The 24832-nt window shown below is 36.8% G+C and overlaps 1 long non-coding RNA gene across 1 annotated transcript in view; it reads right to left on the bottom strand.

Annotated features, from left to right (window-relative positions):
* Nucleotides 1-315: 315 nt before the first annotated feature.
* LOC115835110 overlaps nt 316-24832 on the bottom strand; it is a 117728-nt gene continuing 93211 nt past the window's right edge. The window contains exon 6 of the long non-coding RNA XR_004030030.1: nt 316-1570. This is a non-coding gene — a long non-coding RNA (uncharacterized LOC115835110). The remainder of the gene's footprint in view (nt 1571-24832) is intronic.

Genomic DNA, 24832 nt, shown 5'->3' with positions numbered 1-24832 from the left:
TAGTAAGTACTATAAGCTACTGTATTTTCACTCCTTTTATATAAATTAAAAACAAAAAAACTTATTATTCCCATCCTTAAACCTCTACTTTTTTAATGCACTGGTAATCAGTCCAAAATATGTTCAACTATTTTTTGCCTACTCAATAATTTTTGTATTAAAACTCATGTTTCCCATGGATTAAATTATTTGCCAAATGACTGCAAGTATCCTAGGCTTAGAGGAACTAAGGCCAGGGAATATTCATACTAAATTCTCTGTGAGCACGTAGATGTGAAATGAAACACTTCAAAACTGGAGATTTGTTATCAAATCTTTATTATGATATTGTTATTGGGTATCTTTATTATGAGAGAAAATGAGTGATGCTGAAAAGAACACCAAAATGTGGAAGTTTCAAAAAGAAGCATATTGAGAAATAAATTTAAGATAGTGTCTAATATAGTGATTTCAAAATAGTATTTGAGAAAAATCCTTTTGTTAAATATTGTTTGGGTCATCTATAAAGTAAGACAAAACATAGGTATAGTGTTAACTTTTCCTTACAGCCAGGAATATTATTAAGATATTACAGGAAAAAAAAGAATAACAAAGTACACTACGCATTGGCTAGTGAAAAAACAGCATTGAAGTTTCTGTTAGTTCAAACTTATAATCTTTCAAATACACTGAAAAGGTCTTAAAGTATCTGGACCAGATTCATCTTGATCAATAGTCTATTTTCCAGGCTCTTCCCATTGGTGTACCAGTTCTGGATCTTGATTCCCATGTAAGTTTGAAAAAGCCAATGGAAGCAACTGCCAAGAACACTTTTCTAAAAACCTACGTTTAGAATGAGTAGTAACTTTCTCTGCAGTCAACTTAGACAGTTAACCATTCATTTTGACCTCCAGAAGAAAAATAAAGCAAAAAAAATTGACTGAAGGCTGATCTTAAAAATCTTGTATGTATTGTATGATCAGGGTTTCTATATTTAAAATGAGATGCAGCTTTTAATGTATTGTATGGAAAGAGCCTGCATCTGCTACAGTGCACTAGGACAGAGACAGATAGCTTCATCCAGGGAAATAAACCTATAAGCACAGGCCAAAATAATTCACCTACCTTTGGCATATATCTTAAATGCCAGTTAAACTTGATATTGGAAAACACTCATTGGGGAATTTGCCTGTATACATGGCATCTACAGCACTAGCTCTGTACCACCCACTCAGTCCCTGGAAAGTCCTTCAAGCATCTTCTCTTCCCCTGAACTTCAGAAGAAACTATCTGCTAATGACACTGCCAGGAACTCAATCTCAGAAAGCCTTAAGCTGTTTTACTTCCATTTTTGTCTCAATCACTTTAAAGTCTCACTGCTCTTTTCCGTCTGCTTGTGATCCAGGAGGTCTGAACCCCAACTCCTCTGTTCTGCTCTTCCCAGAAAACCTTCTTCCATCTGACTCCTCAGGACATTTCCCCTTTTGTTCATTCAGCGGATTCAGGATGGGTCTCTTGTTTCTCTTCCATACATTTGCTTGTCTGTAAATACCAATCATTCACTCAAGGGTTTTTAAGGCTTTCTTCTCTACTGTAAGGAGAAAAAAGGAAAGTATAATACCATCTGCAGTTTGATTTGAAATACATAAAATCTATTTAGCATAGGGAGAAACTGAAAGAAAATATTAGAGATGTCAGCAGTTGTTCTGGTGACGTTTTCCCCACTTTCCTGTATTTTTTACATTTTCTATTAATCAATCTGTCCTATTTTCTTAACAAAATAATATCATTATCTTAAAATAAAAGATTTTTTTAAAAATTATATATTTGGGGGAGGTTGATACAAGTGATATTTTTAAACAGTAAAACCAAACAGATGACTACAAAATATGACAGTATTATATGAAAAACAGCTTTTGTCAGTATTACCATTAAAATACAAATTGGAGCTTAAACAAACAACAAAAAAAAAGAGGAAGAATACTTTTTTAAAAAATCTTAATCTAAAACCATATAATAAAATCAGTTCACTCTTCATGAAAAAAAGTTTCTGATTTTAAAAAACATAGATATACAATTTTGGGTATGTACAAATTGCATATTGTAACGCAATGTTATTTTGTAATGCATATATAACACATATGCTAACATATGTAATGCATATATTATTAACTTGATTTAGTCATTCCTAAATGTATACATATTTCAAAACATCATGTTGTACACAATTAAAATGCACAATTTTTATTTGTCAAGTAAATAAAAAGATGCATGTTGATTTTTTTTTAAGTATCATCCCTCAGCCACAACTCAGCAGAGAAGCATGGTGTTCTGACAGGTTAGAAGAGGATCCATCAGTTCAAATCTCTCGCTGCATCAATGGTGTGTCTATCTGCCCAAGCAAACAGAGCTCTGAAGATGCCTAAAATGAATCCCCAAAATGGAACTAAGTACACTTACTTGGGAGCTTCCATACATAGGCAGAAATGTCACCTTGTTATCCAACTATTCATTCTATGTGTGCCTTCTGTTCTGATGTTGCACACTTAAGCAAAAGAAATCCTAATCTGAAAACATTCACTAATAAATTCACACTACTTCCTAGATGACTCCAGTGTTTAGTGATACCTTTGGGCAACTGTCTCTTATTGATTTGGGACATCTGATAATGCCATGCAAACCCACTTGCACAGAGAAATTAAAATTGGAAGATTGCATGAAACATACACAGAAACTTTCACAAATTAATGCTTAGGAAAGTTAGACTAGTGAACAGTCTAGAGAAAATAGACGGAATGATAAAGAAACAAGAATGAGACTAACAAAGGATTAGAGATTGATCTTCAGGACAAATGACTTTATAATTACACTACACAGTCAAAGATGAAATGAAAATGATAATATCTTAATATATTAATTTGTCTGAAAATTTACACCAATCAAAATTAATCTTTGATTCATTTGAGTCATGTTACGAATTAACATATAGATGGAATTATAATACATTGCATAATATACAGTTTCATTTTCTAAAATTGATATCACAATCAAATCTTTTTTTCTTTGACTATTCACCATGATATTTTGCTTGTTTAAGTGGTCTCTTAAAAAGAGATATCAATTTTTTCATATACTACAAAGACCAAGAGTATTTTTTTTACAGTATAAGCCTTAAGAAAAGATTAAATTTTTCTTTTGAGGAATATATCATGTGCCAAAGGTTAAGAATTTTATTTGGAAGAAACTTTTTAATCACAGTCACCTACCAGCACCCTCCCTCCCAATTCTCACCTGTCCTGAAGATATAACGAGCTTAAGAACTTCTACAAAAGCAAAGCCATTAATGCACCTGAACAATGTCTATTGGAACCATAGATGGAAGCTAAAAAGTGAGAGAGAAAAAAAAAGATGAAAGTGAGATTCAAAGAGAAGGGAAATAACAGGGAGAAATACGTAAGAGTTGTAAGTTGCATGAAACATTAATTTTGTAGAGTGCCATCAAAATTATCTTAGCAATACCAAGACTACTGTCTTTGAATTGGAAGCCAGTGAAAGAGAAAATATAGTAGAGCACCCTCCCCTCGTTAAGCTTTGTGTCACTTCTTGTATATTTTCTTCCATGTCTTTAATCTTCCCACCTAGAATGACCTCTGCCTTCCCACCTGCACCTATGCAAAACCATCCCTTGCTGCAAAGTCCAAATGAAGCTGCACTTTCTTGGTGACTTCCATGATCACTCAGTTTACAATGGACTGGTAGCACTTAGTTCTTGAAGTATAAACTCAGTCTTTTACTGCTAGTTCCATGTTATGTTTGTATGATTGTGTCTGTAATTAACCTGTGAGCTCCTTGTGGGCAGAGGCTGAATTTCTTTCATCTTTGTAACCATATTGCCCAGCATGTTGTCTAACCTATAACAGTCACTGAAGAAATGTTTTCTTGTATGAGTGGATAGAATATATATCATTCAGAAACTAGAAGAGTGCTTGGCACTATTAGGTCAAAGGAATAGGTAATCAGTTGATGTAACCTGAGGCACATTCTTTGTTTCAAACCAGCTGGATGTGAGTTTAGTAAAGGTTCTCCTGGAGTTTGTATATATAAATATTAAGAATAATTCTCTCTCGACTTTCCTTACTATTTTCCTTCTATATCAGTCATCAGGTGATATGGTTTGGCTCTGTGTCCCCAGCCAATTCTCATCTTGAATTGTATTCCCATAATTCTCATGTGTTGTGGGAGGGACCCAATGGGAGATAATTTGAATCACAGGGACAGTTTCCCCCATACTGTTCTCATGGTAGTGAATAAGTCTCATGAGATCTGATGGGTTTATCAGGGGTTTCTGCTTTTGCATCTTTCTCATTTTCTCTGCTGCTATCATGTAAAAAGTGCCTTTAGCCTCCCACTATGATTCTGAGGCCTCCCCAGCCATGTGGAACTGTAAGTCCAATTAAACCTCTTTTTCTTCCCAGTCTCAGGTATGTCTTTATCAGCAGCATGAAAACAGACTAATACAGTAAATTGGTACCACCAAAGTGGGGTGCTGCAGAAAACTTACCTGAAAATGTGGAAGTGCCTTTGGAACTGGGTAACAGGCAGAGGTTGGAACAGTTTGGAGGGCTCAAAAGAAGACAGGAAAATGTGGGAATGTTTGGAACTTCCTAGAGACTTGTTGAATAGCTTTGCCCAAAATGCTGTTAGCGATATGGGCAATAAGGTCCAGGCTGAGGTGTTATCAGACAGAGATGAGGAACTTGTTGGGAACTGGAGCAAAGGTGACTCTTGTTATGTTTTAGCAAAGAGACTGGCAGCCTTTTGCCCCTGCCCTAGAGATTTGTGGAACTTTGAACTTGAGAAAGATGGTTTAGGGTACCTGGTGGAAGAAATTTCTAAGCCCCAAAGCATTCAAGAGGTTACTTGGGTGTTGTTAAGGGCATTCAGTTTTATAAGAGAAGCAGAGCATAAAAGTTTGGAAAATTTGCAGCCTGACAATGTGATAGAAAAGAAAATCCCATTTTCTGAGGAGAAATTCAAGCTGCCTATAGAAATTTGTGTAAGTAATGAGGAGCCAAATGTTAATCCTCAAGACAATGGGGAAAGTGTCTCCAGGGCATGTCAGAGGTCTTTGCTGCAGCCTTCACAGGCCTGGAGGCCTAGGAGAAAATGGTTCCTGGTTTCGTGGGCTGGGCCTAGGATCCCCTTGCTGTGTGAAGTCTAGGGACTTGGTGCCCTGTGTCCCACCCACTCCAGCCATGACTAAAAGGGGCCAAGGTACAGCTCAGGCTGTTGCTTCAAAGGGTGAAAGCCTCAAGCCTTGGCAGCTTCCATGTGGCCTTGAGCCTGTAGGTGCACAGAAGTTAAGAATTGAGGTTTGGGACCCTCCGCCTAGATTTCAGAGGATGTATGGAAACGCATGGATGCCCAGGGAAAAGTTTGTTTTAGGGGTGGGGCACTCATGGAGAACATCTGCTAGGGAAATGCAGAAGGGAAATGTGGGGTCAGAGCCCCCACACATAGTTCCTACTGGGGCACTGCCTAGTTGTGAGAGGAGGGCCACCATCCTCCAGACCCCAGAATGGTAGATCCACCAACAGCTTGCACCATGTGCCTGGAAAAGCCACAGACACTCAATGCCAGCCCGTGAAAGCAGCTGGGAGGGGGCTATACCCTGCAAAGCCACAGGGGCAGAGCTGCCTAAGACTATGGGAACCCACCTCTTGCATCAGCATGACCCGAATGTGAGACCCGGAGTCAAAGGAGATCATTTTGGAGCTTTAAAATTTGACCGTCCTGCTGGATTTTGGACTTGCATGGGCCCTGTAACCCTTTTGTTTTGGCCAGTTTCTCCCCTTTGGAATAGCTGCATTTACCCAATACCTGTACCTTCATTGTATCTAGGAAGTAACAAGCTTGCTTTTGATTTTTCAGGCTCATATGTTGAAGGGACTTGCCTTGTCTCAGATGAGACTTTGGACTGTGGACTTTTGGGTTAATGCTGAAATGAGTTAAGACTTTAGGGGACTGTTGGGAAGGCATGATTGGTTTTGAAATGTGAGGACATGAGATTTGGAGGGGCCACAGCAGAACAATGTGGTTTGGCTCTGTGTCCCCACCCAAATCTCATCTTGAATTGTACTCCCATAATTCCCATGTGTTGTGGGAGGGACCTGGTGGGAGATAATTTGAATCATGGGGGCAGTTTCCCCCATACTGTTCTAGTGGTAGTGAATAAGTCTCATGAGAACTGATGGGTTTATCAGGGGTTTCTGCTTTTGCATCCTTCTCATTTTCTCTTGCCACTGTCATGTAAGAAATGCCTTTAGTCTCCCACCATGATTCTGAGGCCTCCCCAGCCATGTGGAACTGTAAGACCAATTAAACCTCTTTTTCTTCCCAATCGCGGGTATGTCTTTATCAGCAGCATAAAAATGGACTAATACACCAGGCAAACAAAAGAAAAAGGAAAATCCCAGAAGCTGAATTTCTTCTACCCATTTTAAGTGTATGTGATTGGTACCCTTCACTGATTGCAGGTTTTTGCTAAGGAATTCAGCTGCTATCAAGGTAATATCAACTCTGAAGTAGCTTTCTTCTGTTCTCATTACAATCTCAAATTCATTTTAACATAATTTTTTGAAGTTGTAAAATATTCAGTATAGTACTTATTTAACTTAAATCTCTCATAAATTTTGAGAAAAGACCGTAAATCTTTTCTGAGACAAAACTTTACAATACTAAACACCACCTATCAAACCTTCAATAAAATAATTACAAAAGAATATTTTCTTTACTAAATGTATTAATTTCTACTTGTGTTTCTCTAATGATTAAATAAATTATTGCTGAAACCCATTAAGACAAGCAAAGTATGTGCATCAATAAGAAAGGAATAATATACTAAAGCCTTGTCATTATAAGGATTTAGATGTGTCACCAAAGTCCAGTTCCCTGGGCTGACATAGTGTTTTATAGAATTAAAGGTAGGAAGAACTTGTATAGAAAATCTGGCAGTTTCTTAGGCCAGTTGTCAAATGTTAGCATTATCAAAGTTCCATTATAATTGAAAGTAAGTTATTGAATAATCTTTAAAATATAATATGCCTTCTCTTAATTCTGAACTGTCATGTTTTCATAAGGAATGAGTTTGTACAAACTAAGGTCATCTCTGCCGCTGTGTCAAACAGACCTGGAAATAGAATGTGCTCCTGTGTAAACTATTGAGAGAGTCTCCAGGAAAACGAATGGGTAATTGTTTCCAGTCAATGTTCAGTTTTTCTCTGACTTGTTGATTCAGCATATTTTGAAGCATAAAAAATAATAAGATGTATTAATTAAATCATTTATTAATTTTTATTTATTAATTTTTTACTTTTTATTTTTTATTTATTAAAATAAGATTTATTTAGACAAAGCCAAACTTCAGCCTTAATAGATCAAACACAAAATATGATAATCTCACTGGTAAGTTAATTCCATGTAGAAATATGTCAGTAATATTTTTAGAGCTGGCCAGATCATACTTTAGATCACCAAAATAAGTAGCTGTGAGTCTTTTGGTGGGAATTATTTTAAGTACAATTGTTAGACATGTCTATTCTTAAAATAGACAAGAATTACTCGGGTTAACCGTTAGCTTGTTTTGAACTACATCTAATAATAATTAGCCAAGTTATCAGCACAGGAAGAATTTTTAAATTTGCTTAAATAAAAATACTTTAAATGATGTGTACAATTTCATGTATATCTACAGACTAAAAGTGCTTTTACTTACAAAAGTCATTCTGAGCAGTCAGTATTGTGACTCTAAACCGGCAGTTCCCAGACTTTTGGTCTTGGGATCCTTTCACACTCTTGAAAATGAAGGAAGACTGAAAAACTGTTGCAGGCAGCAGGAGACCAAGCCAAAGTAATAACAAAATGTGATATGGGATTCTGAATCAGTTCCTGGAGCCAAAAAAAAAAAAAAAGACATTAATGGAAAAGCAAGTAAAGCTTAAATAGGGTTTTTATTTGTTAATGGCATTGTACTAATGTTAATTCACTGATCAGATAAGTATATCTTGGTTATGTAAGATGTTCTCATTGTGAGAAGCTGCAAGGAGGATGTTTGAAAACTCTGTACTGTTTTTACAACTTTTTTGTACATCTAAAGAAACTCACAATAAAAAGATTTTGTAAATTATTAAGAGCAGCAAAAAGCTTTTGTTTATAGTGGTATCAATATCAACAATATCAATATTCAAAATTTTAAACTGAGAAATGTTAAGGTGTATACTTATTAATTCATTTTTAAATTAATAACTATCCAGTTAAATGTTAACATAAGTAGCAATTTTATGAAAAATAATTATATATTTTTAAATAAAAATATTTAATTAGAAGAGTAGCATTATTTTACATTTTTGCAAATCTCTTTAATGTCTGGCTTAAAAGAAAACACTTGGTCTCTTGTATCTGTTTCAACATTCAGTTTATTATAATATACAATATAGAGTGGTGTTGGGGTTTTTTGATTGAAGTAAATAAAAAATAAAATACAGCCTCACAGAAGTATATAGTTGAAAAAGGAAGAAGGATATCTTTTAGAATCTTTCTGATAACTGTGGCTATTCTCCTTTGATACTAAGCCAAAACTCACCAAGTGATGATTTCCTTAAGGTTAGCTGCAATATGGAATCTGATACCATAATAAAACTTTTTCACTCTGTTACATTAAAATCTTTTGGACTATTTTGCACTTTAAACTTTCACCCACATGTGACTTTGTACTATCACAAATCAGTCATTTGAAAAATATTTCTTGTGCAGATTTTCTAAATGTTAAATATCTAATTATAAGATACAGGTAAAAGCCCACAATTCTTAATATCATTACTAATCTCATCAGAACCATCTTTAAGTATTGATAATCTTTCAAGTTTATGGTGGCAAATACAAGTCTTACAAAATTCTAATTTTTCACTTGAGCAGTTGGGTTTCATTATGGACAACATATACTGTCAGTGTCTTCCCAACAAGCTCACTTCATTCATTTTTGAGGAAATACCCACCAAATAACAAGACTGAAAAAACATACCTAGTCAGTTATTCTTTCAAGTAAAAATAGTGTTCTGTGTAAACCCCAGCCAGTTCAACTCACAACCAAAACAATTGCACAAGTGCTTTATTTGAGGCAACTCTCATACTGCATTGTGCAGTAGAGTGGTTTATGCAGAATATACTTGAAAACATGTGTACTTGAAGCCAAAATGTAATAAAAGTGATTATTTATCCTGCCTTTTCAAGGGCATGCTCAGGGCAAACTGGCTTCATTTTTTTGTTCTGTAGTGATGAAGACTGCAATGACTTCTGCCAACAGCTGGGCCCACTGCCTATACCTGTGCTAAGGCACCACAGTTTAACCCACTATGGCTTTGCACCACCAGGGCAAATGTCAAAACAGTGCAAAGAGCAAATACATTCTTACTGTTATGAATAGTTTTGGCTTCACAGACTCCTAGGGACCCCCCAGGCTTCCACAAACCACACTTTGAGAGCCTCCACTCTAACAGAAAACGAAATCTCATCACAATAGCAAAATGTATTGTTCTACAAAATAATACTGGGCAATGGTTGCACAGAGATAGATGTGGAATATTTTCTAGAGAAGAGAAGCAGTTTTGAGAAGCTCTGTGAGTGAAAAGACACATCCTGCCTGAGTTTACATAACAGATAGATAGAACCCTGGGCTTTTGCAGAGCCATTCAGAATCAGTAGGCATAGGAAAAAGTAGAGTTCCATTTGCTTGAGTCATGCAGCAATAGGAAAGGAGAGTGTCACAGGGAAAGACAAACTAATGTATATAATCTTTACTTTTAACCAATAGAAAGATCACGGTCTCTGCTAAATTCTCTGGGTTGTTCACAATGTGACATGCTCCCTGAAAACAGGAATTGCTTTTTATTTTTTAATCCCTAGGCCAAATGCAATGATTAGTATCTAGACAGGATTCAATAAGTGCTGAACAAATGAATAGGCAGGCTGGATGCAGTGGCTCACACCTATAATCCCAGCAGGGATTTGGGAGGCCAAGGTGGGAGATTGCTTGAGATCTGGTGTTAAAGACTAGCCTGGGCAACATAGTGAGACTGTTTCTAAAAAAAAAAAAAAAAAATTAAAGAAAAAAATTAGTCAGGTATGGTGGTGCATGCTTGTAGTCCCAGCTACTCTGGAAGCTGAGGCAGGAGGATTGCTTTTGCAGAAGAGATTGAGGCTGCAGCAGCCTGGGTAACAGAGTGATACCCTGTCTAAATAAATAAATAAAAATGACTGGACAAACAATAAACTAAAATGCCTGTAGTTATTAAACATTATTTGACTGCAGGATAGGAAACAAGGGAATTGATTATTAAACTACAAAACAGGATGGAGAGCTAAAAAGAGACCAGAGAACAAAGTCCTAGTAGGAAAATTCAGGGTACTTGAGAATTCATATTTCTTGTGATTCTCTTTTGCATTTCTTTCAATCTATCTGGTACAACTTTTCTCCTTTACCTAAAGCAATTTTGCTAATAGATTTAGTAAAAAAACAATTAGAACAATACACACAGATGTATTTAATATACATTCAAGTACTGAGCGCTCCCAGAAGTTCAAACCTGAATCACCCACATAGGTGAATTTCAGGTAGCAAAGTAGGGACAGGGTAGCACTATTGAGTCACAGAAGAAATTGAAGTCTGCATCCTGGGTTTGAGTCTGGCTCTGCCATTTGCAGACTGTATAAACCTGATTAACTATCCTCTCAGTTCAGTCACCTCACAGGTAAAGTCAAATAACAGTCTGGGTTATGCTTACCCTAGAATTTTATGAAGAGCAAATTGCAGAGATGAAGATAATAAGATAAGTTATAAAGGCTTCAACAAACAGAGTCTTTTTATCTTCCACTCCACCACATTGTCAGTGGGGAAAGTTTTGTTCACTCCTAGAGTGCCTGGCAGGTCATATAAGATGAAATCACACAGACTACATCTCTCCTCCCACCTGGCCTGGGTAGGATAAAACTTCAACAAACTCAAGGCATGAAGTATTTTTTTCTTGTCTTTCTCGGTCCATCTTTTCCCTGTGCTGCTCTCATCCTCTTGGCCTGCCATGTTGTAGCAGAAGTGATGATAAAGAACTCAGATACAACCCTCCATGTGAGGAGGGTATTTAGTGAAAAGGGAGAGAGAAAAGGCAGTTTCTCACTCTGCATATCTCCTCTCACCCCTGCTACACACACGTAGGACTTTCCCTAAAGGCCAACATATTTTTGGCTGATGGCTACTCTCAATTTTTCTTTTTTTTTTTTTTTTTTTTTTGAGATGGAGTCTCGCTCTGTCGCCCAGGCTGGAGTGCAGTGGGGCAATCTCGGCTCACTGCAAGCTCCGCCTCCCGGGTTCACGCCATTCTCCTGCCTCAGCCTCTCCGAGTAGCTGGGACTACAGGCGCCCGCCACCACGCCCGGCTAAATTTTTTGTATTTTTTAGTAGACGGGGTTTCACCGTGGTCTCGATCTCCTGACCTTGTGATCCGCCCGCCTCGGCCTCCCAAAGTGCTGGGATTACAAGTGTGAGCCACTGCGCCCGGCCTGGCTACTCTCAATTTTTCTATGGGCAAGATAAGAACGTGGAAAATAAAAAGCAACTGTCTCCGCATATACTTCATCCCATCTCATTTGAAGCAATGGGCAGAAAAATAAACATGGAGAAAGTATGCCTTGGGCAAAGGGCACTCAGCTTACACAAATTCTGCCCAAACATAAAAATAATTGAAAGGGTTTTTAAACACCAAGAGAATGAAACATTCAGAGACTTTTCTAAACGAGCTATGAATAATCTTATGTTATTAAATCATCAATTGCTAAATAAAAACTAATACATTTAGATTATTCACCTTGGGAAAAATAATAGAAAGAACATTGATTTTGCAGCACACTAATATTTTCTGAAAAACTAAAATATCTCATTATGCCAAAATCAGTTGTGATGCAATTAAATGCAAAGGCAATTTATTTCTCTTCCTGATATCTGACATTATTCAAATGAAAAGTAGCATAATCAGTCTTGAATTCCTACTCTTTTGGAAAACAAAAGAAATGTTAGAAATGTTACTCTTTGAAATGAAATATTTTGGTCATTTATGCAAATGATTGCATCTTAAATTCAATACGATAAAATAATGTAAGTCAATATACCTTCTAATACAAATGAAAACTATGGCCTAAACTTTTCTTGACCATTAAAATCTTTTGCGGCAGTGACATGATCTTACTGGTGAAACTGATTAAATCTCTTCTTTAACATATACCATAAGAGAAGAGGAAGTAATACAAACTAGAAATCTGCATTCATTCGGCCAAATTTTATTTTTTCATCGTCTTGCATTTGAGCACTGCTGGATGTCTGTGCATGAAGTGTCAGCTCAACAGAGATTCAAAAGAAAAACAAAACTGCAATTTATCAGAAGTGATAAAGCATTAAAATCTGCTTTATTTTATGACTAAAGTGTTTCATTACTATTTAATGTCGTTGTTTTAAACATGATATTGTTGGAATCTCTTTAACAATGCTAAGCTTTTAAAACTCAAGTCAATCACCCTTTTGTTATCATAGGGGACTATAGATTCAATTATTTCCAGGTTTGACAATTAAACTTTACCTCTCCTTGCAAAAACTCACATTTCCTACAGCAAAACAAAGGGTAATCATATCTTAAGAGCGGAGCTCAATGAGTGAGTGTTGTCGAATAAGCACATATTGGCTGTGTGTACAAATGATCTAAACACAGTTACTACAAACATTCTCATTAAAGCCATGGACTTAGGTTCCATTAGATCCATATCATAAGAAACTATTGTTATCATCCTAACAACTGAACCAAGCTGGAGCAGTTACAAAACCATAGTCTTTTACTTTTAATTCATTGCAAAGTTGAGTACACAAAGAAACCTGAATGAACAAAATTCCAGAAAGTAACAAAATTTTCATACGGGAGAAAAGATCCGGGGCTGCTCTCATCTCTAGAAAAATAGTAGGATGATGAGGTGCCAGCCAAATCATTTATAAGCATTTAATTGCAAAGTGTGGGTAACTGTGACATTAAAAATTTGAAGGAGGTATAGAGAGAATACAGCACTATGCCAACCTGAAAACTCTTAGCCAGAGGTCCTTACTGACAGCCCAGGGGTGTATACCAAAGGCTGACATCAGCAGGAAAACAAATGTCTGCAAACTTCTTATCAGAAAAGGCATAAGCCAAAAGACAATGGAACAACATAAAGTACTGTAAGAAAATAACCAGCAGGCTAGATTCTCTATCTAGCAAAATATCATCAAAAAAATGAAGGCAAAGTAAACACATTTTTAGAAAAACTAAAGCTGAGAAAATGTGTTCGTAACACACCTACACTAAGAGAAATGTTACAGGAAGTTCTTCAAGCTAAAAGAAAATGACACCAGATGGAAATTAGAATCCATAGAAAACAGAATGCTAGAAATCATAAATGTGAATAAATATAAAAGATTGTTTTGTTATTTATCAACCTCTTTAAAAAATAATTAAGAGAACAGAAAATTCACTAAAAATATTCAAAAATGACATAAAAAATGTAAAAAGCCTTCAGTCTCACTAAAATTAGAGAAATTAAACAACAATAAGACACCATTTCTCACCTATCAGACTGGCAAACCTCTAAAGCAAGACAGTAAATTCTGTTGACAAGGCTATAGCAAACAAATTTTCTCATACACTGCTTATGTGAATGAAAATTGGTCTATGCCTTCTGGATGAAAATTTGACAATATTTAGCACAACCACATATATATCCTGAAAACACTCTTTTAATAATATGAATATTATGCATAGGCTTAAATAATATGCATAGTGTTATTTATTGCTGCATTGTTCATATTTGCAAAGTAGTGGTAATAAACCAAATATCCATGTGTTGGAGAGGGATTGAATAAATTATGATACATTTACACAATGGAATACTATGCAGCTATAAAAAGAATGAGGAAAATTCCTCTGAGATGACTTGTTTTTTGCAGGCTATATCAGTAAGTGGAAAAAGCAAATTATGAAGCATTATGTCATAATCTTACGACATAAGATTCTATATGTCATATGAGAAAGAAAGGAATACTAGAATAACTATAATTAAAAAGAGATAATAATAAGTTGATGAGAATATGGAGAAATTGGAACCCCCCACATATTGCTATTAATAGTAGGAATGTAAAATGGTGCATTCCTACTATTAATACCTCCAAAGCAGCTGCTTTGGAAAAACAGTCTGGCAATTCATCAAAAGTTAAACATAGAGTTATCAATGACCCAGCAATTCTATTCCTACTCATGTATGAATAGAAATGAAAGCATGTTTGCATAAAAGCTGTACACAAATGTTCGTAGCAGCCTTATTTATAGTAGCCTCAAAATGGAAACAACCAAAATGCCCATCAACTGATGAATGGATAAATAACATGGTATATACATACAGTGAAAAATTATTCAGCAATAAAAAGGAATAAAGTACTGATTGATGCAAAAACATGGATGAATCTTGAAAATATGTTGCATGCAGGAGACCAGTCACTAAAGATCATATAAATTAGTTGTTATCTAGGGCTGGGAGGAGGGGTATGGAGAATAACAAATTATGTCTACAGAGTTTCTTTTAGGGATGATGAAACTATTCCAAAATTGATTATGGTGATGATTACACAACCCTGTGAATACCCTAAAAGCATGTACACTTGAAATGGGTTAATGTTACAGTATGTGAATTATATCTCAGTAGAGCTATTGTATTAAAACAAGAAGGAAAGAAGATAGAAAATACACATCATTTATGCAAAAGAAATACAAGAGAGATAAATCGTAAACTTAAAAGATTCATTCCAACAGGGAGTGGGTAGGAAATGACAAAAAGAAGGGGAAAATGGATTACAGTAGTAGAGATTAAGAGGAAGCAATATTTCTTAATAAGTTTTTAATGTATATATTTATCTTTTTTATAATGATATGGTCTGGCTCTGTGTCCCCAGCCAAATCTCATCTTGAATCATAATCCCAATTGTAATCTCCACGTGCTGGGGGAGGGACCTTGTGGGAGGTGATTAGATCATGATTCCCCATGCTGTTCTCATGATACTGAGTGAGTTCTCATGAGATCTGATAGTTTTATAAAGGTCTTTTCCTCCCTTTGTTCTGCACTTCTCCTGCCACCATGTGAAGAAGGACGTGTTTGCTTCCCCTTCTGCCATGATTTTAACTTTCCTGAGGCTTCCCCAGCCACGCGGAGCTGTGAGTCAATTAAACCTCTTTCCTTTATAAATTACCCAGTCTCGGATATTTCTTCATAGTAACATGAGAACAGACTAATACAGGATACAAAAATGAGGTTTCCAGATCAAGGCAAATTATTATTACTTATAGTAATAACCACATCAGTTCCTCTTGCCCTAATATCCTAGGGACAAAGCACAGAAACCAAATGTTACCATATATATATACCATATATATATATATGTATATGAGGTGGGTCCTGAAGGAGAATACCTCCAAAATTATGAGCCTGACAGTTTGTGTAGGAGAAGAAAAGCTGCCCTCTATTCTTTTCTGCCAGAGGAAAGGCAATATCCACTCCCTAGTTGTCTACAATAACATGCAATGTAAATGACAGGCTTTAGGGCTCTAGGTCTCTTCCCCATTTGAAATAAAACAAAGTCTCTCAGGAAGATAAAGGAGAAAGTTCCTACCCTGCAATGCAAACAGTTGGCTCTAGAAAGATAAGTTTTACTACTCACAGTAGGAGCAAATGTCTCGTGGTCTAATACCCTTTAATTCCCAAGACTTATCTTTTAATCCAAGTCCTAATTTTCATTACTCAGGAAGCCCCAATTGTGCACAAACATGAAAATATTTTCCTTTCCTTCACAATATTTCTCTGGGTATACTTTCAGTATAGCTTTGATTTTTAGAACCATAATAAAGTCTCAAATACCCATAAAACTAAATAGTTATTAAAATCACTCAAGTTGTTGGGGGATCCCAAAACTGAATACAAGACAGTAAGAGATAAACCTAAATATATTACAAGTGAATAGGATAACCACACTGAATGGAATGAAGTAGAAAAGAACTAATCTAAGTAACTTAGAATTTGGCATGGACATTATAAAGCTAAACATATAAGTAACTATTCACAAATGTACTTAGTAAATCTGTTTCTGATAGGAGCATGTGTATACAACGATCTAACAAATAAGTAAATACATTGTAGATAAAGAGACTCTGTTTCCATTGTCAAAGAAAGAAGTTACGAATAAGAAAAAGGAGGACAGAATTAACCCTATAGTGTCAGACTATAATTGGAGGCATAACTATGAATTCATGAGCATTAATATATGTTAAGATATATATAGAAATATAAATGCAGAATTGTATGTATGCGTGAGTTGTATACTAGCATATATTTCCAAACCCTGTCATTTGAGAGATCCTAAAAACAATAACACTTCCATAACAAGTACTCTGTGCCTGGATCTTTGTTTCTAAATACCATTCGCCAATCAAAAGAACCATGGCTAGTCAGAGAAGCGGTTGATTCCAAGGCTGATGCAAAAATTAAAATAAAATAAAATGAACCTGAAATATATCATGGTGTCAGAAAACGCTAGAATAGCATGAGTCACAAAATTAAAAATGATAATATTAAATAATATTCAAAGGAGTAAACATTTATGACTTCACAATTTATTTTAAATAATTGAATACATAAATAAACATGGGAGAATAAATAGTTCTTCATTACAGAAAAATTTCAATTAACAAATATAAAAGAAATGAGGGAAATACAAAATCAACCTCAAACAAGTATCATAGTAATAATTGCTGCAGGCAAAACTCACTGATGACGGCTAAAATCAGTGAGCACAGTTTTCAGAAAAATGATATTTGAGTGGTTTCACAGTATTTTGCCCAAGATATTTATTAATTGCAAAAAGGAAAGTGATAACTTTATGGTGGAGCAACCTGGCAGACAATATCTTAGTGAAAATGATTAAAGTTAATATCATCTGTAATGATACATATTGACATCATGTACACCCTGATATGATGCACTGGGAAGAACACAACATCACTTCTACACTGTACTTGCCAAAGATGTATCAATTTAATCACAAGAATACTACAGTTAAAACCAAATTGAGAGACATTCTACAGCATAACTGACCATTATTCATTAAAAGTGTCAAATTCAGGAATTATCATTGATTAGAGGGGACTAAAGAGACATAAAAAGTAACTGCAATGTGGAATACTGGATTGGATCCTGAGATAGAAGCAATGAACTACTGGAAAACTAATGGAATTCAAGGAGAGTCTATTGTTTGCTTAAAAGTATTATGCCAAAGTCAATTTCTTTGTTTTGATAATTATCTTTGCTAATATAAGATGTTAGTATTAAGGGAAGCTGGATGAAAGAATACATGAATTCTTTGTATCATTTTTGCAACTTTTCTATATATAAAATTATTTCAAATGAAAAAAATTCTTGCACATATATGTTCATTGCAGCACTATTCACAACAGTAAAGACATGAAATCAACCCAAATGCCCATCAGTGATAGGCTGGATAAAGAAAATGTGGTACATATACACCATGGAATACTATGCAGCCATTAGAAGGAACAAGATCATGTCCATTTCAGGGACATGGATGGAGCTAGAAGCCATTATACTCAGCAAATTAACACAGGAACAGAAAACCAAACACCACATGTTCTGACTTGCAAGTGGGAGTTGAATGATGAGAACACATGGACACAGGGAAGGGAACAACACACACTGGAACCTGTCTAGGTGGAGGGCGAGGCATGGGAGGGAGAGAACAGGAAAAATAGCTAATGCATGCAGGCTTAATACTTAGGTGATGGGTTGATAGGTGCAGCAAACCACCATGACACACGTTTTCCTATGTAACAAACCTGCACATCCTGCACATGTATCCCACATGTGTAAAAATAAAAAATAAAAAAACTGAGAGGCTGAACACAAGGAGGAAACTGTTAATTTTTTTATAAAAAAGAAAAGAAAGAAAAAATTCAAGAGGTAATTTATTGTTTTAAAAACAGTAAGTTAGTGTGTAGTTTGTAATATATGTAGAAATAAGATGTATGAAAATAATAGTCCAAAGGGTATGGTAGGGAAGAAATGAAAAGGTGTTCTTACGAAGTTCTTATATTACACATACAGCAATATATTATTATTTAAAGATAGGCTGTGATAAGCTAAGGATACATTTTGTTAATACTTAAGCAACTACACAAATAATAATACAAATAATTATGATTAAATCAATAGCAGAAATAAAATAGAATACTAAAAAGTATGCAACTGAAACAAAATGGGTAAACAGGAAATAAAGTAACACAGAATGGATGAGGCAAATAGAAAACAAATAGAGAATGCTAGCTGTAAATGCAAACATTTCCATAATTATTTTTTAAAGTTGTCTGAACATTTCAAAGATAAACATTGTCAAAAAGTTTTTTAAAGCAACAACTGTATCTATAAAACATATTTGTTCCACAAATATACAGAACAATCCAATAAAAATCACACAAAAGATTTGAACATTTTACCAAAAAAGAGGTATAGTAAAAAAGAAAAGTAAAAAATAAAAAGGTATAGTAAAAATACAATATTATAATTTCATAGGACCACTATGATATACAATTGGGTCAACAATGGACAGTATATACCCTTAAGATCATTAATGAAACTGAAAATTTTCTACCACCTAGTGACATTGTAGTCATCATAATGTCATAGTGCAGCATATTACCTTTCCTATGTTTAAATACACAACTAGAAGAGAAGATGGTGGATAGGAGGCAGGACTAGCTTGCAGCTCCCACTCGCACAGACACAGTAGCATGTGGAGACTCACATTGTGAACTTCTGTGTATTACTCCTGGTATGTTACCACAGCAACATACAGGAAAGCTGAGAGAATCCACAGACACTTTGAAGGAACTGCATCACTGCTACAGGCTCCCTGAGACTCTGAAAAGCTGTGAGTCAGCTGGCTTTCTCAGCAGGGAGGCTGGTGGTCTGGGGCAAGTTCTCAGCCCTGGTCACCAGCTGCCTGGAAATAAACTCAGTGCTGTTGGGGGTGCACGCTGGTCAGAGTGAGAACTGGCCTTTAGGACGGCAGGCTGTGTGGAGTAGGGTGAGTCCTTGGCTGCCGGATTTCCACCCTTTCCCTGGCGACCTGTGTGACTCAGCAGAGGCAGCCATAATCCCCCTGGAAACATAACTCCATTGGCCTGAGAACCACACCACCATCCCCCACAGCAGCCACAGCAAGTCCTGCCAGAGAAGAGTCTGAGCTCAGACACACCCCCATCTGGTGGTCTTTCTCCACCCATCTGGTTGCAAAAACAAAGGACATAATCTCTTGGGTGCTCTATAGCCCCACCTACCACCTGATCCTCCCTATACAACTACAGATGATGCACTCTTGAAAGTACCACCCCCTGGTTGGAGGCCAGTGAAAAACCAGTGCACTAAACAAAAATACAACCAAGAAACCTCAGAGTCCTCTTCGCACCTCTGCTACCTCCCCTGGAGCAGGTGCTGGTATCCATCGCTGAAAGACCTGAAGAAAGATCACATCACAGGACTCTGCAGACACTCCCCAGTACCAGCCTGGAGCCCAGTAGCTCTGCTGGGTGGCTAGACCCAGAAGAGCAAAAACAATCACTGCAGTTCAGCTCTCATGAAGCCCCATCCCTAGGGGAAGGAGAAGAACAACACATCAAAGGAGCACACCATGGGACAAGAGAATCTGAACAGCAGCTCTTGAGTCCCAGATCTTCCCTCTGACATATCCTACCAAAATGAGAAGGAGCCAGAAAAACGATTCTGGTAATATGTCAAAACAAGGTTCTTTGACACCCCCAAAAGGTCACACCAGCTCACCAGCAATGGATCCAAACCAAGATGAAATCTTTGAATTGCTAGAAGAAGGAGTCCAAAGGTCAATTATTAAGCTAATTAAGGAGGCACCAGAGAAAGATGAACTCCAACTTGAAGAAATCAAAAACATAATACAGGATGTGAAAGGAAAAATCTTCAGTGAAACAGATAGTATAAATAAAAACCAATTACAACTTCTGGAATCAAGGACACACTTAGAGAAATGCAAAATGCATTGGAAAGTCTCAACAATACACTCAAACAAGCAGAAGAAAGAATTTCAGAGCTCGAAGACAAGGCTTTTGAATTAACCAAATCTGTCAAAGACAAAGAACAAAGAATAAGAAAAAATGAACAAAGCCTCCAAGAAGTTTGCGAATATGTTAAGCATCCAAACCTAAGAATAATTGGTGTTCCCAAGGAAGAAGAGAAATCTAAAAGTCTGGAAAAGATATTTGAGGGAATAAGCAGGGGAAAATTCCCTGGCCTTGCTAGAAATCTTGTCATCCAAATACAAGAAGCTCAAAGAACACCTGGGAAATTCATCACAAAAAGTCATCACCTAAGCATACAGTCATCGGGTTATTTAAAGTCAAGACAAAGGAAAGGATCTTAATAGCTGTGAGGCAAAAGCATCAGGTAACCTGTAAAGTAAAATCTATCAAAATAACGGCAGATTTCTCAGCAGAAACCCTTCCATCTAGAAGGGATTGAGGTCTTATTTTTAGCCTCCTTAAACAAAACAACTGTTAGCCAAGAATTTTGTATCCAGTGAAACTAAGCTTCATAAATGAAGGAAAGATACAGCCTTTTCCAGACAAACAAATGCTGAGAGAATTTGCAACTACCAAGCTGTCACTACAAGAACTCCTAAAAGGAGCTCTAAGTCTTAAAACAAATCCTTGAAATATGCCAAAATATAACTTCTTTAAAGCGTAAGTCTCACAGGACATATATAACAATAACACAATGAAAAAAAACACAAGGTATTCAGGCAACAAATAGCACAATGAATAGAATAGTACCTCCCATCTCAATACTAGCTTTGAATGTACATGGCTTAAATCCAATTAAAAGATACAGGAAGGCAATATGAATAAGAATTCACCAACCAATTTCCTGCTGTCTTCAGGAGACTCACCTAACACATAAGGACTCACATAAACTTAAGATAAAGGGGTGGAAAATATATTCCATGAAAATGGACATCAAAAGTGAGCAGGAGTAGCTATTCTTATATCAGGCAAAACAAACTTTAAAGCAACGGCAGTTAAAAAACACAACGAGGGACATTATATAATGATAAAAAGATTAGTCCAACAGGAAAATACCACACTCCTAAATATATATGCACCTAACACTGGAGCTCTCAAATTTATAAAACAATTACTAGTAGACCTAAAAAATGAGATAGATGGCAACACAATAATAGTGGGGGATTCAGTACTCCACTGACAGTACTAGACAGATCATCAAGACAGAAAGTCAATAAAGAAACAATGGACTTAAACTATACCCTACAACAAATGGACTCAACAGATATTTACAGAACATTCTACCCAACAACTTCAGAATATACATTCTACTCATCAGCACACGGAACATTCTCCAAGATAGACCATATGATAGGCCACAAAATAAGTCTCAGTAAATTTAAGAAAATTGAAATTATATCAAGTACTCCCTCAGACCGCAGTGGAATACAAGTGGAAATCAACTCCAAAAGGAACCTCCCAAACCATGCAAATACATGGAAATTAAATAACCTGCTCCTGAATGATTGTTGGGTTAACAATGAAATCAACATGGAAACTTAAAAATTCTTTGAACTGAACAAAAATAGTGACACAACCTATCAAAACCTGTGGGATATAGCAAAAGTGGTGCTAAGAGGAAAGTTCATAACATTAAATGCCTATATCAGAAAGTCTGAAGGAGCACAAATAGACAATCTTAGGTCACACCTCATGGAACAGGAGAAACTATAATCCAAACCCAAACCCAACAGAATAAAAGAAATAACAAAGATCAGAGCAGAATTAAATGAAATTGAACAAAAATATATAGAAGATAAATGAAACAAAAAGCTGGTTCTCTGAAAAGATAAATAAAATTGGTACCATTAGTGAGATTAACCAAGAAAAGAGAAGATCCAAATAAGCTCCATTAGAAATGAAACAAGAGATGATATGGTTTGGCTCTGTGTCCCCACCCAAACCTCATCTCAGAGCTCCCATAATTCCCATGTGTTGTGGGAGGGACCCAGTGGGAGATAACTGAATTATGGGGGCAGGTCTTTCCTGTGTTGTTCTCATGACAGTGAATGAGTCTCACAAGATCCAATGGTTTTAAAAATGGAAGCTCTCTTTTTGCCTCCTGCCATCCATGTAAGATGTGACTTGCTCCTCCTTACCTTCTGTCATGATTGTGAGATCTCCCCAGCCATGTGGAACTATAAGGCCAATAAACCTCTCTCTTTTGTAAATTGCTCAGTCTCAGGTATGTCTTTATCAGCAGTGTGAAAGTGGACTAATAACAACAAATTGGTACCAGGAGTGGGGGCTGCTGAAAAGAAACCTGAAAATGTGGAAGCAACTTTAGAATGGGCAACAGGCAGAGGTTGGAACAGTTTGGAAGGCTCAGAATAAGAGAGGAAAATGTGGGAAAGTTTGGAACTCCCTAGAGATTTGTTGAATGGCTTTGACCAAAATGCTGATAATGATATGGAAAACGAAATCCAGGCTGAGGTGGTCTCAGATAGAGATGAGGAATTTGTTGAGAACTGGAGCAAAGGTGACTTTTGTTATGTTTTAGCAAAAAGACTGGAGGCATTTTGCCCCTGCCCTGGAGATTTATGGAATTTTGAACTTAAGAGAGATGATTTAGAGTATCTGGTGGAAGAAATTTCTAACAGCAAAGCATCCAAGAGGTGACTTGGGCGCTGTTAAAGGCATTCAGTTTCAAAAGGGAAACAGCAAAAAAGTTTGGAAAATTTGTAGCCTAACAACACAATAGAAAAGAAAATCCCATTTTCTGAGGAGAAATTCAAGCCCACTGCAGAAATTTCCATAAGTAACAAGGAGCCAAATGTTAATCCCCAAGACAACGAAGAAAATGTCTCTAGGGCATGTCAGAGACTTTTGTGGAAGTTCCTCCCATTGCAGGCCTGGAATCCCAGGAGGAAAATGATTTTGTGAGCCAAGCCCAGGGTGCCTGTGCTGTGTGCAGCCTAGTGACTGCACCAGCCATGGCTGAAAGGCACCAATGTAGAGCTCAGGCTGTGGCTTCAGAGGGTGCAAGCCTCAAGCCTTGGCAGCTTCCACGTGATGTTGAGCCTGTGAGTACACAGAGGTCAAGAATTGAGATTTGGAAACCTCTGCCTAGATTTCAGAGGATATATGGAAATGCCCAGATGCCCAGGCAGAAGTTTGCTGCAGGGGCAGGGTCCCCATGGAGAACCTCTGCTAGGGCAGTGCAGAAAGAAAATGTGGGGTCAGAGCCCCCACACAAATTCCCTATTGGGGCACTGCCTAGTGAAACTGTGAGAAGAGGGCCACTGTCCTCCAGCTCCCAGAATGGTAGATCCTCTGACAGTTTGTACTGTGCACCTGGAAAAGCTGCAGACACTCAACACCAGCCCGTGAAGGCAGCCAGGAAGGAGGCTGCACCCTGCAAAGCCAGCTACATCTTGTATCAGCATGACGTGGATGTGAGATATGGAGTCAAAGGAGGTCATTTTGGACCTTTAAGATTTGACTGCCCCTGATGGATTTTGAACTTGCATGGAGCCTGTAGCCCCTTTGTTTTGGCCAATTTCTCCCATTTGTAATGGCTGTATTTACCCAATCCCTGTACACCCATTGTATCTAGCAAGTGACTAACTTGCTTTTGATTTTCCAGGCTCATAGACAGAAGGAACTTGCCTTATCTTGGATAAGACTTTGGACTGTGGACTTTTGAGTTAATGCTGAAATGAGTTGATACTTTGGCAGACTGTTGGAAGGCATGATTGGTTTTGAAATGTGAAGATATGAGATTTGAAAGTATCCAGGGGCAGAATGACATGGCTTGGCTCTGTGTCCCCACAGAAATCTCATCTTGTAGCTCCCATAATTCCCACATGTTGTGGGAGGGACTTGGTGGGAGATGAGTGAATTATGGGGTCGGGTCTTTCCCGTGCTATTCTCATGATAGTGAATTAGTCTCCCAAGATCTGATGGTTTTAAAAAGGAAGTTGCTCAGCACGAGCTCTCTTTTGGCCTCCTACCATCCACGTAAGATGTGACTTGATCCTCCTTGCCTTCTGCTATGATTGTCAGGCCTCCCAGCCATGTGCAACTGTAAGTCCAATAAACATCTTTCTTTTATAAATTACCCAGTCTCAGGTATGTCTTTATCAGCAGCATGAAAACAGACTAATACAGGAGACATTACAACTGATACCACAGAAATACAAAGATCATTCAAGGCTACTATGAACAGTTTTACGCACATAAACTAGAAAGCCTAGAAGAGATGTATACATTCCTGGAAATATACAGCCCTTCTAAATTAAACCAGGAAGAAATAGAAACTCTGAATCAACCAATAACAAGCAGTGAGATTGAAGTGATAATAAAAAATTGCCAACCAAAAAAAAAGTCCAAGACCAGACAGATTCACAGGGGAATTCTATTAGACATTCAAAGAAAAATCAGTACTAATCCTATTGACACTATTTCACAAGATAGAGAAAGAGATAATGCTCCTTAAATCATTCTATGAAGCCAGTATCACCCTAATACCACAACCAGGGAAGGACATAACAAAAGAAGAAAATTATAGACCAATATCCCTAATA

The sequence above is a fragment of the Nomascus leucogenys genome, chromosome 5 (assembly GCF_006542625.1).
Source record: "Nomascus leucogenys isolate Asia chromosome 5, Asia_NLE_v1, whole genome shotgun sequence".
NCBI lineage: Eukaryota > Metazoa > Chordata > Mammalia > Primates > Hylobatidae > Nomascus > Nomascus leucogenys.
This window is presented reverse-complemented; position numbering and strand designations above follow the sequence as displayed.